We start from the raw sequence: 15822 nt of genomic DNA, 5'->3' as shown, positions 1-15822 counted from the left end.
CAAAATGGGGAAAAAGTAGCAGATCAGGTGACTTGTCCAAAGAGAGGAACTCAGGAATAACCCCATGTAAACCAGACCTGTGCCTCATATTATCTTTGTTGAACTATTTTACCTCTCCAGCCTCTTTCCCCGCTGACGTCCCCAACTCTGCTTTGCTTTTCTTTACTATCATTGATGATCATCTTTTCACTCTGCAGTCTCAATACCGACTTTCCTCTGCCCTGGTATCATGCTGTCTATGCGCATTTTTGTCTGTCTGCCAAGGAAGTTGTAAGAGGGCTGGTATTTTACTATGGGAACTATTTTTGTGCCATATTCAGGAAATTTCCCCTTTTAACAAAGTTTTGTATAAAAACTAGAGCTACCAAAATAGAGAAGACAATACTTTCTTCTACCTTCTCTTCCCACTCACTCCTAGGTGCTGGAGGACAGGCCACCCATGACGGCCCAGCCTTTCTTGGGGTCATCACCATTTCTCCATGCAGACAGGCCACATCCCATTGCTCTGCAATTGTCCAAATCCTCTCCTAGCCACTAGTGCCTTAGTGCCACCTCTGTCCCCAGACTCCAACAGAAATGCTCCCTACCCTAATTTAACGTTCTACATGCATCAACTGAACTGGTTGATGCAGTTCTCAAGTAGCTGATACTTACCTAAGAAGATTTCAGATTTCCAGCTTAAAACAGACACCACCCACCTTCTCTTAAACCCTCTCCTCCCTCTGCTCACAGAACAGCCCTTCCCTTGCCAACCAAAGCCTCACCAACCTGCAACTTCACTGTTCACACAGGTCATTCATGCGAAGAACTGGTTTAATCTCAGCCGGCAAGAGAGTTATTTCCTGCAGAAGTACAGCAGTGAAGCCTTCCAAAAAGAAAAAAAAAAGTTCCTTCAGGATTAATCCTACCCAGCATCCTCTCACATCTCAGTTATTGCAATTGTACTTTTCTAGCCTTGATAGATCTCATCTTGCATCACTGGCATCCCCACTCAAAAAAAACCCCCAAAAAATGAGATCCTGTTAAAGCACAATTTGCCTAATTTGTATCTTCAGGGTTTCCAGTTTTTCTTCTATGGCTCCAACTCCTTGTTATTACTTTTCACATTCATTTTACTGCCTAGCCTACATCCCACTAATTATTCTTAAAGCAAAAGCAGCCCTGTCAACCATGCTCTCCCTCACAGCCGGTCAGGTCTCTTTGAAAACACTCACTGAGCTTTCCCCTGCTCAAAAATACTGCTGTTATCTGGCCTTTCCCTACCTGTTACTGATCATAACCTGTAGTCACCCATCAGAAAGCACTGAGCTCTGCCAGGTGGAAAGCGCATTTTGCCATTGACAGTTACTCAGGATGCAGCGATGGACCACGGGATGCTGCAGCAACACACAGTGGCAGGAGGCAGAAGAAATCTTGCTTGAGTGGTCACTCTTAATGTAAAGCAGCAGGTTTCCCCTCTTGAGGCTTATCCAACTGTTCCTAAATGGAAATGTTAAGCTGTTACACCCATGTTACCCATTTTCCTCCAGGTCTGACCTACAGAGAATAGCAATTCCTACTGGATCCATCAGGCTGAGAGGTGATGGTGAGATGAAAGCATGTGGCTCAGGTTTCTTGCAAACAGCAGGAGAGTAGGGAATTATGAAGGATTTGAAATGTGACACAAGATGCATTTTTGATATTTACAGGGATTTCTGTGACTATTCAGAGGGAGCCCTTCCCACGCAAAAGCAGACGTGTGATGGAGAGTCTACTTTCCCAGGAACACCAAAATAGCCATTATGAGCCTGTTCTTTGCAAGAGGACAAGCAACCTCAATCACACACTGAGGCACACTGGAACCCACTTCAGGCTTAGGATAAAGTCACATATGTTCCTTTTTAAAACTAGAAGTTGGAGAACAAAATGTCAGAGCCTCGGACAAAGCCCTGAAATGCCAAACAAGGTTCACATCTCTTGCACATGAGAAAGCCAATGAGTTTCAGCACACAGCTCGTCCCAATGTATCTCTGTGTATCACAACACATATTAAGACTCAATTAATACACTCTCCCTTTCAAAAGGGTACACAAGTAATGAGCACTTTCTTCTTTCCTAAGAAGAGACAGATGCCGATTACAGGAAGGAGTTCTCCGTAACAATTCTCTTCCTAAACCATACCAATTGCCTTGCCCATTTGAAAGATGCATTTGCTACATCAGAAGAAAAAAAGACCCTTATTTATTAGCAATGTCTGAACCACTAACCGTCAAAATTATTTGCTTACTGGACACGTTATTTTTTCCGCATAGCACTGCTGGAATCCCTGTAGCACCTTCCCAGACAAAGTGCCATTAACATGCAAATGAAAAGTTCACACTCCTCCTTGAGATGGTACACAATTATAGTCATAAGCTAAGATAATGAAAGGCTCTAAACAAGACAGGTTGGTTACACATGTCACAGTACTGCTTGCAAATCATTCTCTCCTCTAATTACCACAGCATTTCCAGGAGGAATCGATTACAGCAATATGGATGAATGGGATCCTAAAACTGAAAAATGTACTGAATTAAACATTAATGCTCTCATTGACTGTTATCTATATATATATATATATAAAGGTATGGCCTAGGAAAATACAGAACTAAATATCTAGAAAGACCAGAATCTTGGACACTGAGGCATTAAAATAGTCCCAGAAACAGAATATACCAAAAATATAAATTCATCCATCAGGCTATAATTACACTTCACATTTTGTTCTTGTTGTGAAGATTGGTGTAAGCCTATAGCCAGGCAGAAAGCCAAGCCACAAACTGTGCTCTGTTGACTGCTGAGGTCTCCATTAGGTGTTCCAACAGAAATACTCATTTGCCCAGACCAAGCCTAAACATGATACAGTGCAACCTCTTCTCCATGCCAGGCAAGCTTTGGACAAGCACTGCCAAACAAGCATCCGAATTCAACAAGCTTCCTGCTCCTCAAAGCATTACACACACTTTCGCCCTGTTTTCTAAAGAAAACAAGCTTTTGCTATCATCTAACCTGGCCAACAGACCTAAAAGTTATTGAAGGAAAGAGTGTTTTGGCAAAATTACAAAGAACAATATAATTTATGCAATTCTTTTGATCCCCAGGTGGCTGGGATGAGGCCAGAATCAGCATCCACCCTGTCACTATTGGGCTGACTTCTGGTCTTGCCATTTTTTGTTTGGCTACAGCTGCCTGGTGGTTTAGGACACTGATGCCTGTCAACCAAGAGCACACTTAGCAGCCACACTGCACACTTATGCATTTCTTCTCCAACAGTTCCAATCATAGCTTCCAAGACTAGCAACTCATTTGTGCTATCCAGTTTCTGGGCCTCTGTCTACTGCTTCTGAGCCCTTGAAGCTGCAGCACTCAGCTACCAGAGTGGAAAGTGCTCAAAACCTTTCTAAAAGAGATGCTCCCGCATGGGACACAAAAGCTGAACCACCCCTTTACTAATGAGTGATCTGACACCTTGAGCCCTGTGCCTAGTTTCACTAAAACCCTAACTGGTCTGGCAGATCACATTGTACAGGGTGGCACTGTTTTGTCTCACCCACCTTTGAGGAATTAGCAGAGTCAGAAGTGGGTCATTTTGGTTATCTCTCTCCAGTGATGGTGTCTGGGACCTAAAACAACAACAATGTTATTTAGACAACACAACTTGGGCACCTATGATTCAGGGGAGAAGCCAAGGCTCCACCATTCAGTGAACAAACCCAACTGAACGCAGCAAATTCTAACCCAACATCTTTGCAAAATTATTTACGCTTTCTAAAAGGATTTAGGGTTAATGGGACGTCAGCTTAAGAGTAAGAGGGTATGCCTTCAAGTCTTTTGGATCATATACACGGCAAACTCCAAGCAACTGTGCTTTTTGCCTCTGCAAGAGAGGACATCACAGAGCCAACCACACCAGCCTGAAGAACCACTGAAATCACATTGTTGCACCCCAGTATCTTAATTAAGACATCCAGAAACACACATGGTTTTTTTCACGGCATGGAAAGAAAACCCTGGTTGCTAGCAAGGCTCTTTCTGCTCGACTTGAACTGAACCAGTATCACAGCACCATGAGGCTGTGACAAAAATGCCGTGTTCCACATGAGAGTCCCTTGATCTCTACGAATTGGTCACATCAAAGATAAAAATCAGAATTCAGGTAGTGCCTGCTTCTTTTCTTAATCCTCTCCCTATGTCATCTCCAACACTTGCAGAATTCCTTTTCCTCCTTGCTATCCCCTCACATCCAGCTGCCAGCTGCACTGCAATATCCATCACACAGCACCCTCTGATAGCTGGTGGCTGCTAAGGCAATATTTACACTATGGCTTGCATTGCAGTTTATAAAATTCTTTGGAGCTCTTCCAAAGGGAAAGCCCCACATAAATCAAAGTTATTAGTGTCATCTACAGGCTAAGTCCAGTCAAGAATTTGCTCGAGCTCACTGTGGAGACTGCAGATCTTTGAAATACCAATCAATGTGCAGCAGAGGGGCTGAGTAATAAAGTTCATTAGCATTGCTGGCAACACTTTTCTTCAGTGGCATACAATAAATAATTGGTGAATATTCAAGGCATCCCTCTGAGGTTATCTTGATTTTTATGCATCAAGGCAACCAAGAAACAGAAAGTTTAGAAGGAACTTGCCAATAAACACAAGAGAGATGCAGAATTCAATTGTCTTGCCTTCAAAGTACAAAATATGTAATTACTAGAGGAAACTGTGAATTATATAAATTGATTTGCAATGAAATTAAGGAGACTGTCTTTCCCCAAAACCACTAATGGCTATTCCCACCCAAGTTACAGCACTGGTTACTCACATTACAGTAACACCTACAGACTGCACAGAACTGCAGATTTTTCACTGTAGAAAGTGGGGACTAACAGAGAGAAGTTCTATCCCAAAGACCTTATCATGGATAATAAAACCCAATCTATACACACAATACAGGAGCAGTCATAAAGAGATTAATGACTCAAAAAGTGCATCAGAGGAAGAACGAGAAATGGACCAACCCTCCGGAGTATCAGACAGACATCAATAAATTCATTAGCTAAGCATCACCCAGCATTGCCCAGGAGATATTTTTAAAACCTTCCTCTGTATCTCCAAGAACTGATGTCATCAAGCAAAATGAGAAATATTGTGAGAGATGTGCTAAGATGATGGAAAGAATTTTTATGTAGCTTCACACATTTTCCAGCAAGAAGCCTGACATTTAAGCAGAATGACCTGGTTACTAGTGGCTACTCCACAAATTGATGCAACACACTCACCCCCGCAATGACTGACAGCTGCAGTAAACAAACAATCATTCACGCCAGGTTCTTCCTCCCTGTGGCAACAGCTTTTGCAAAACTGCGGAACTTAATGAGATACTTTATTTAATATTTATTTCACAATCAGCCTCCTTTACTCTAACAGAATTAGCTTCAGCCCACAATGAACGTTTTCCTTGGTTATTTCATTGTGCAAATCAATACTCAATTTATTTTGAATTTCTTCAGTTGCGAATTCTAAACTAGGGGGGATTTGTTTTAAACGTGCCTTTATTTATTATTATTAAATACCAGCTAACCACCCACATGGCTGGAAAATGAATCAGCCCGAGGACACTATCCCGAAAAGTTAACCTAACAAAGAAGATTAATTTTAAGACTGACTTATTCAAGCAGTTTCCCAATCCAGAGGCACAATAGATTAGAGACAACACTGATATATATGTGACAGTCCTTGACAAAAGACTGAACATTCACAATGAGCAAGGTGAAGTTACTCATGATGGAAGCACGCACAAAGGCCAGACAGCAGCTTGAGAAAGAGCTTTACAAGTTCCCCATACTACATTCACATCTGCAGTAGAAAATTCAGGAGTGGTCCATAACAACCATGTATTATGGCACAGGACAGGGCAATCTCAAGCATCTCCAGCACAGGGATGTCCAATGTGACCCAGCAGACACTTCTCGCAAGCCATGCTTTTCAAGACCATTTTGCTGGTGCTTCCTAGTGACACGTAGGGACCAGTGACCTGCATAGCTAAGTGCAAGTGCACCAAGACACAGCTTTCCTGCAGAATTGCGACAACAGAACTGCTACTTAAAATAAAAGGAAAAAATATTTCCTAGAAGAGGGAAACACTCTACATTAGCAAAAGTCATTTACAAACATAATGGAAATACTGAGAATCATACTCAGGATCACGATATGGATATATTTAAGTTTATTTTCCAATTTTGGGTAGTAGGCAAAAGACAGAATTTGGAGCTAACAACTGCTAAAAGACACTGATTGTTTCTGCACTGAACATGCACTACATCCCTGCACAAGGTGCTATGGGCATGCTGACAGCAGGTCACAACACAAGATGAGACTTCATTCCTACAGATCCCACACAGCAATTTCCATCTGAGTCCTATGTTCATGCCTCCTTCTCCCAAATAAGTCGAGCAGAAATCCATTATCCTGGAGTTAAAGAGTTCAACTTTAGACTCCTGTTTGCCTGCTGAAATTAAAGAGTTAACAGAAACCTGTGTTTATCTGGGGGGTTTCTATGTGTCCACAAACACATCAATCCAAGCAAAACGCTACTACCACATTTTAGAAATGTGAATACTGCTGACTTGAAGGGAATGGGCACAGTTCCCTTTTTAGAAGGAACAAATTGTTCAGAACAAGGACAAATGCAATAGAGAAATCAGGCACCGACTCTGCTTCTACAGTTTCAAGCTGCTGGTACATGCAGCTCTGACGCAGTCTTTACATGTTTGGTTTTTTCAATAGACCCAACATTGTTAAAAAATCCCCCCATAACCACCTAACACAAAGAGCAAATATTTACAGTGAGGATTTTTATATGTGAGAAATCAGAGGGTGCCACAATCTTCTGTTGGCTACAGGCAGGAGACAGCTATTGCCAACAAGGCTGGAGTAATTGCAATGGTGCAGATACTCACTGCACTTGAGTATATTTTAGACAGAAAAAAATGGAATTAGCTGCAAACTGTGTTAAAACACCCCCTTCAGAGTAACAGCACTTTCTGTAATTATGCCACAGAAAAAGGGATTACAGAGAAGAACAGCAGAGCCCAAAGCCATTATCACACAGGTTAAACTTGCTGCTGTATCTCCAGTGAACCAGATACTTAACTATTCTGAGGTCCTCAGCAGTCCATAGATACAGGGACACCCCAAACCTGCCCTTACCTTTTTGTGAAAGCTAGAGATTTCTCCAGTCTTTGCTGGGGTTTAATTAAACTCATTACCACAGGTTTATATGAATTTATACCTTTTCTCCACAGGACATGCTGTACCATGAACTTCAGGGGGGGGATGCAAGAATAAAAAGGCTAATGTTACTTCTCTCAACCTTCTTCTCAATATGCCAAAATAAGCTGACACCCCCACCACAATTTCAGGCTATCTGATTCTCGCGTCTAGAGATTACTCGTCACAGGGTGGAATAGTCTGATGTCTCCAGAGGACTAGCAGGGATACCAAATGAGCCAGGAAAGATTTTTCAAGCCTACATTTACTTTTCAGGTATTTGCATTAATAGATGTAATGCAAGAACAATAGAAAAATAATTATTTTTTTAAGTGGCAGTTGTCCCCTCTCTCAGTTAATCAAGTTCAGTAGGTATTATAATAAAGTTTCAATCTCCAGTGTTGGAGAAGATGGAATTTACAACTCCCTTCTACCATCAGAAAGCAACAGGAAAATAAGAGCACACAGTATGGAGATGCCATAGTGGATTTCTTGATGTCAAATCAGGTTATACAAGGCTGTCTCACTACATTTTCAAGTAAGGGTGTTATCTTCAGTAAATATTCCCATGCAGCCACAGCTGTCATGAAAACACCATGCTTTAGGTCCTAGAAGCACCATGAAGAAATTCTCACTAATTAGACACAAATCAGGCTTTCTTTAAAAACTTGTTAGATGAAAAGCCTTGACTGATCTATTTTCCATTTCTCTGAGTTCAGGCAATGAAATTTAAATCACAGAAAAGTGCTAATGATTATTTTTCAAGTCTGCTTTTCATTATTGAAAGCATTCTTTGCAACATAGCAAACCCAAAATCTCTTTTCTAATCCTGGCAATCCCTTTAAGTTGTTCTTTGATTGGTTGTAAATCTGAATGCTGGTGTTCATGTCTCAACTAATGGTCTACATCCCGAGCATGGATCTGGGATTTTTCTGGAGCACAGATTTTTCTGGATCTCTCATCACACTCATATTTATGGATAAATGACTATTTGGAGCAAAAGAATGACCACTGAAAAGACAGGAAGGTTTGACAAGCTCCTGTGCTTAAACAGGTAAGAGCAGAGGTAGGGTGATCTTCTAACCAGACACAAATTCTTCTACTCAGCACCTTTAATAATCTGTTTCCTACAGGCATCACATCTTCTTCAGCTAAGAGTCTGCATTTATACCTAGTCCTCAGAATTATCTGTAGCCTGAGAGTATCCAAGCTCCTAAAAGTGCAGCTGGGGTGGCTGCACTAGAGCAAGAGGTTCAGGCAGATGGAAAACAAGCAGGGAGAAAGCAGGTGGGAACAAGAACATTAGCAGTCCCATGGAGCTGGTGCTGTCTCTTTAGCAACATCCCACTGAGTAGTGAAACATCCTGTACAACCCCACACAGCTTCATCAGGGCTGCAAGAGCACTATGAAGTGCAGCAAAGGCTTTGGGCTTGTCTGGTGTGGAGAAAAGGGGTGACCTCGTTGCTCCCTGCAGCTCCCTGAGGAATGAACGTGGAGAGAGAGGTGCTGATCTCTTTCCCCTGGTATCCAGTGATAGGATGCATAGGAATGGTTCAAAACTGCACCAGAGGAGGTTCAGACTGGACATGAGGAAGTATTTCTATACCAAGAGCATGGCAAAATACTACAACAGGCTTCCTAGAGAGAGGGTTGATACCCCAGCCTGTCAGTGTTCAAGAGACATTTGGACAATGCCCTTAACAACATGTTTATGGTCAGCCCTGAATTGTTCAGGCAGCTGGACTAGATGATCCTGGTAGGTCCCTTTCAACTTCCAATATTCCAACAATATTTAGAATAGAAAATATTCTATTCTTAACTGCTTGATTACTCTGGACAGGGGTCCCATCCTTCCAGAGCCAGGTAACAGGGTAATCCTTCCTGCCAAAGCAATAGAAGCTCTTTTTGGTTTTTTTTGGCTGCAAGGATTTTGGTCCAAAACACTCAGGAAAGCACATGCAAATGATTGTTACTGTGGGGGATGCGAGACTCTCATATGCAGTCGGATTCATTTTCTGCACTGTTCCAAAAAAATTGGCATCAAGGATCAGCACCAGCCTACAGGATGGTAGTTCCATGACAATTCTCTTTTGCAAACAACAGCCTGGATTTATATCAAGAAATACTCCCACTTTAAATGCACACATGCTGCCCTTTGAGTAACTGAGATTTTGCTTAATTGAAAAAGCAGAGTTTAGTTTTTGGAACCTTCATTGCAGAGGAGAAGAAGCACAGTGCAGCAGTGGGTTGGGCTGCTGAGGCCCTGCATGAAGTCCCTCTCTCTGTGGAGGACATCTTTAGCAGGACACAGTAACCCAAGCACTGCTCAACTTCTGTACTTTGGCAACTCTAACACCTTTTTTTTTTTTTTTTTTCTCTTTTAAATTCAGCCTGCAGGATACAGTCTTTTAAGAAACCATGCACAAGCTCATCTTTTTTCATGCCGGTACAGCCTTTCCTCCCCTTCCTCTTCTCTCTTCCTTTTTCTCATTACTCTTTTCAAGGTCTAAAAGAAAACACTATTCAGATACTTAAAGGTTACAGTTAACTTTTAGTTCAGCAGTGCTTAAAAGACAGTATTTCTGCTAAAAGGAAAGAAAATAAACAGGGTATCCTGTGATGTTTAAAAGGGCAGCAGATTTGTGAGACCTTACTGAAGGTTTTCTCCTCTGTTTGTACAGGTATTCCCTAATTTTCTCAGGAAACTAATAGCTAGGTTAAATAGGTTTTAAATAGGTTTAAATTTTGCCTTAAGTATATTAGGGAAGAGTGTACCTCTGCAGTGTAGTGAGAGCAGTAACTCCAGGAGAGGCAAGATGATAAATAGTGTGTGAGTCTCAAGCTGTTCACAGCCTAAATATCTCTCCTCAGCTCAAAGCAACAAAGCTCTCTAATTATTTTTATCTATGCAAGGTGAAATCAAATGACATTACAACACAAATCTCACCAATACCTTATGCAGGGCCAATGTTTAATAGCATAGATTAGTCACGAAACTACTGCAACAGCAGCAGACTTCAATGTGGTCTTGACTCTGTTTAAAAGCTGACAGTGATTTTAAGGGACAAGTTGATCCTTGTTCTGCCCTAATTATTTCAACATATTAGCACCTGAGGAATATTTGACTCAACCCCTTCCCTCCCCTCACTTTAAATTCATGATTTATGCACAGGCCAACCAGGATTATATGACAAACATGACAGATTACTTCTTTCCCACTGTAAGAGCCATTAAAAATAAAATGAGAATTTAGTTAGTTATTGACAGAAGCACTGGGAGGGAGCAGGAAGCTAAATGACTTGCTGCAAAATGAAATTGTGGAAACTAGAAAGTCAATCAAAACACTGCCTCAGGTCATCTCATCTGTCCTCCAGCCAAAGCAGAGCTGTTGCTGAGCGTCTCTGCGCCAAGACCTCTCCAACTGGGCCGATGTTTTTGGTGTCAGAAACCCATCTGTAATATAGAAAATTATTTTACTGACTCCTAAGTCTCCTGTTCCAAAGTTTTGCAAACATCCATACAAGCATCAGTACCTAAACAGCTTCATTACTGCAAGGTATGCCCATCTTGTGCTACTTCCCACACTCCTGCCATGCCAGCCACACAGCTGAAATGAATCTCTCTTACTTTCTCACTGCCTGGGTGGTTATTTGACAACATGCATGAACTAGCACCTAGCACATTCCCCATTCCTCCTTCTGTACTCACACAGAGCAAGGCTTGCACTCAAACTGCTGGTCCTGTCCTTAGAAAAAAAGGCAATAAGCCTTAAAATGAGAAATGGAATCAATCTAGTTCCCGGCTATTGTAACTCCTTGTTTGGCTATTTTATGTAAAAATAAGAAAAGGCCAATAAACCTATACCACCCACAAAAAACCCAGCTGCGAATACACCTCTCTGGGACACACCACAAAACTTAGAGCAAGTGTCTCAGTTTGCCAGTTGATGGATGCCAGCTTGGCTGTCCCAGCAAGGACCAAACAGAGACAGCTCCAGAGCTGAAGCCAGGAGCTCTCCACAGCTCACATTAGAGAGCCACCACACTCCAGCTCAGGCTGTGAGCAACATCTACCACCTGCAGCTGGGTCTGGGAAGATGGGAAGTACAGCACAGATCAGTCAACAGAGAAAAGCTCTTTCACAGCAGGGTGACAAATGGGGGTTGTTTGCTTGCAGATGCCTTTCTCCCCTTGCCGGTTTGGAAAGTGACTGCTCAGTTCCTCCCTGGAGAGCCACCTTCAGCCATCCATCTCTTGCTTCAGGAACTTCAGCTCTTTCACCAGATCTCAACTCCAGGCTACAGAAATCCCTGTCCTCTCCTAGCTCATCTCTGGAGCAAAGAGGAAAGTTAAGCTTAAAAGTCAGCAAGGCTGGCTCAGCTCTGGCTCTTCCCAGTTCCTCTCATCTCACCAGTCTTTGGGTTCCCCTGTACCTGAGGTTGGGTGACACCCAAACATCCCAGGGCAGCAACAGTTCTGGGATGGGCAATTTAACACAGTTCAGGGCACACGGGTGATACTCATAAAACCAATTTGCAAGGGTGTGATTTCTGGCTTGACTAAGAAGCCAGTAATTGGCATCATACTCAATTTCATGAGGAACAGGACTAAAATGCAAGAAAACTCTGCAGAATATGACCATGAGACCACCGAACCCTGAATTTCCCTTCAAACACTGGACACTAGTAAGAAATGGGGAAAAAAAGTAAAAGACCTGAGGAAATATTTAGTGCTGCCTTCCTGGGATATTCTCTTTGCTTCCAGCAGCTGGCATTTCAGAGAATTCTTGAATCAGAGTAAACACATACACTGCATTTAGGTCTTTGCAGGACAAGAGGAAGGATCCCCTAGCTCATCTGAGTTTTTTCACAGCAAAGATTGAGTGATTTTCAGCTTTTGGTCCCTTCTTATGTGTCTGTATTTCAGTTGCTGAAAGGCAAAATTTAATCTGATTAATACAGTGTAGATTTCTGTGGTACATTTTTAATCTACCTCCTGATACAGTATAATACAGCTTGAAAATGCTAGCATGCATTGTCACAAGTATTTCTAAATCCAACAAATGTAATAAATATTGAAATATATATAAATATGTATTGCTATTTATGCTTGTTTTGTTCAAGATATATACATACAGAAAGATGAAAACAGGATAAAGAAAGAGGGGCATCACAAAAATTGTCTTACTTAAATGCGACATCACCAGCCATGGATTCCTTGCTTGTTCTCACCAACTTCTATAGCAGTATTTCCCAGAACAATTCCCAGGCTACAGTTTCAAATTATCACTTCATATCCAGTGCCTTCTATACCAGGCTAACAAAATCAGTGCTATAAAACTTCTCCTTTTACAGCCAATATGGGAAACCCTCTATTAGATTATCTGTTCCCTCACTTGTAAAATAAAGAGGAAAACGCCATTCCAGGAAACAAAAATGTTAAAAAAAGACCAACCAAAGGCAACGCCTGTGTGCACTGTTGTTCTTCCCCTTTGAGTCAGTAGTAAAGGGGAAGGAAGGAAAAAACACAGATAAAACAAATGCAAGGAGGTGTGGATGCAGCATATTTATTCCACTCGAAGAGGGGAAGCTGTAAAACACCATCCATTGCACACGGACACCCCAACACCGCGCGGGTGTTTACAAACACTTCGAGCAAACCAAACAGGGAGTTTCATTGTCCCCACTGCACTCATGTTACCCACGCCCCAGCACTGCAATTCCAGGGAGAGCCCTGCCAGAGGACACACAGCGCCAGTTACACAAGAGAAGCGCAGAAGCAAATATGAAGCACAGGGGAGGAAAAAAAATTAAAAATATCAACTCAGTTGCACACTCTTGCTGCTCTCAGAACAGCCTCCAAGTCGGGCTTTGGTGAGGATTAACTTTAAAGGGCACTGAAAGATACTGACAGACTTGAAGCAAGCAGGACCCCTCTGTGTGCACACATTTCATTGCCACCAGCACAAAATGAGAAGTCTAGAGTCCACTAGCAACTGCAGAAGTAATTCAGTTATAAAAGGGGATAAAACCTTCTGATGTTATATACTAAGGAAAAATTATCTGTATGTTGCACTAATATCTTAGCACTGTTCAAGTAAAAATCCAAATTTCACCTCACAAACAGAAAGGAACAGTGAAACGAATAAAAAGCCACACGACAATGAAGCTCTGCTGGACCACAAAGTTTCTACAAAGTTTAAAATATAGGCATTTCTTATATTTACGATAAAACTGAAAAAGATCAGAGCAGTAGTTTGGAAGCTGAAATAAAACATCAGGCTGTCAACCAAGAATTTTTAAGATACTAACTCAAGATGTGACTTGGAGAAGAAACCTGGACCAACTGCACACAGCCAGGACTGAGAGTCAGTTGGATTCAAATGTCCCCCGTTTCCCTGAAAGGGGGGAGGAATAGCGGTGTCAAAACAACGAAGCCGCACGACAGCACACCAACGCCCCAAAAACCATCCTAAAACACACCTCGTATTTATTTTGTCCGCAGGAGCCCGGCTCTCGCAGGCTCTGCAGCGCTTAACGACAGCAATTCAAAATCCATCTTATTTTCCACTCTTATCCAGCGAGGGAGCCAAACCAGACAGGGCTCCCCGCCGGCTCGGGACCGCGCAGCTTCGGGGCGCCCGGAGCATCCCGGAGTTGCGGGAGTTTCCCAGGGGCTCCGCGACGCGCAGCGCGGCCGCGGAGCTGCCGCCGGGCCCGAAGGGCGGCGAGGGGGACTCATCTCCGCGGGATGAGACCATTTAGCGGGTTAGGGCTTTTTTCCCCGCTTCCTCCGTCCCTGCGCCCCTCCTTTTTCAGCAGGACCAGGGAACGACAGCGCAGTCCCTCTCGGCAGCGCTGCTCCTCGCTGAGGAGCACACAGTGCGGGGAAGGGCATCGGGAGATGGGGGCCTGGGAGGGAGGGGGTAACAGGACAAGGAAAAGCACACAGAAAGAGAAGATGCGCGCAGAACTCACCTGGTTTGGGATTTTTCCTCCCTCTCCACGACCATAAAACGAGGCGGGAGCCAGGAGCCGGTCAGCGGCGATGGGAAGAAGCGGCAGCCCCGGGCCGCCGCACGCGGGGGATAGCGGGGCTGGGCGCTGCAGCCCCCGCACGCCCCGGGTAGGTGCTGACCCCCGAGATGAGCGCACGGCAGCCCACTTCCACTGGGATGGGTGCTGACCACCCTCCCGGCGCAGGGCAGCTCCCCGGGATGGGTGCAGCAGGGTTGGGCGCAAGGCAGTCCCAGTCGGGAATGGGTGTTCAGTCCCCACTGCCCGTGCCGTGCCGTGCAGCGCAGCCCTCCGGAACGGTGTCGAGCTACCCTGGAGCCAGGACGCCCAGGACAGGAGCAGCAGGGCTCGGCGCAAGGCAGCAGTCTGCGGGGATGTGCGCAGGGCCGCCCGCCCCAGGCAGCGCAGGAGCGGGAGCGCGGCCCCCCCGCCGTGTCCGGCAGCGGAGGCGGCACCGGCCGAGCACAATGAGCGGCGGCGCGCGGCGCGCCCCCGCGGCCCCGCTGGGCAATGACATCACCCCTCTCGCCCGCCGGGGCGGGGCCACTGCCCGCGCTGCCGTCTCGCCATTGGCTGGCGCCCTTTGGCAGCGGGGGTTTCTGGGGCTTGTAGTTTTCTTCGGATAGCAATAGCGCGGCAGCGTTCAGGACGTGGACTCGATTTCCCGGCAGATCCCGTGCGGTGCGGCCGCGTTGGGTAGCGGGGTGGGGAAGGAGGCGGCCGCGGCCGCCATGTTGGTGGCGTGGGACGCTTAGCTCGGGAGGAGCGGTCGGGAAGCCGGGTTAAGATGTCGGAGAAGGGGGAAGGGCGGTAGTCCTGTCTTGGTTTAAGGGACAAGAAAGAGCTTGTGCGAGCGGTTGAGGAAGAAGGGGGAGGCTGAGGAGGAGTAGCCGGAGGGCCGCGGCGGGTAGGGAGGGGGGCTCTGAAGGACACGGCCGATTGTCACTCGGTGATTGCCGGTTCTGGGTGGGGCAGCGCTTCTCTGTGGTGGGAGCGGGGCCGTGGGGTGCGAGTCTGTCCCGGGACTTGGAGGGGCCCGTCCGGCTGCGGTGGGAGTGTGGCAGGAGCGGGCGGCGTGGCCTTGCAGCGACGGCCGGTCATGGCTGCCGGGGCGTGTAGGCGCTGGGGCGGTGCTGGGTGCGAACGGGGAGGCCGCTCTGTGGCGCAGGAGCCGGGGCGGGTCCGGTGGCTCTCGGGGCTGTGGCCCCCCGCTCTCCTCCTCCGGGGAGAGGGGCCCGGCGGGGCTGTACCAGCTCCGGTGTCTGGGCCTTGGACGAAGTACGGACTGCGGGTTAAAGAGCAGGGCTGGCCTTGGTGGGGTGGCCGTCAGCAGGGAGCAGACTGGGACATGCCCTTGTCGTACGCCAGGTGACAGCCTGCGCTTCGCTGGTTTAAGTGGTTTTTTTAAGGGCTGTGGGTGGCTCTGTCTGAGGTCTGATAATTGCACTAATGGTGTCTGGGTGTCAGAGACATGCTTCTTGGTGTGACCAGCAGGAGGAGCTTTGCTTCCTTCTAAAGGCCT

The 15822-nt window shown here is 45.3% G+C and overlaps 1 protein-coding gene across 1 annotated transcript in view; it reads right to left on the bottom strand.

Annotated features, from left to right (window-relative positions):
- RAB30 (RAB30, member RAS oncogene family) overlaps positions 1-14346 on the bottom strand; it is a 48702-nt gene extending 34356 nt beyond the window's left edge. The window contains exon 1 of the mRNA XM_032099108.1: positions 14262-14346. The gene's annotated coding sequence lies outside the window, so the exon portion shown is untranslated. The remainder of the gene's footprint in view (positions 1-14261) is intronic.
- Positions 14347-15822: the final 1476 nt, after the last annotated feature.

Source organism: Corvus moneduloides, chromosome 2 (genome assembly GCF_009650955.1).
Source record: "Corvus moneduloides isolate bCorMon1 chromosome 2, bCorMon1.pri, whole genome shotgun sequence".
In the NCBI taxonomy this organism is placed as follows: Eukaryota; Metazoa; Chordata; class Aves; order Passeriformes; family Corvidae; genus Corvus; species Corvus moneduloides.
This window is presented reverse-complemented; position numbering and strand designations above follow the sequence as displayed.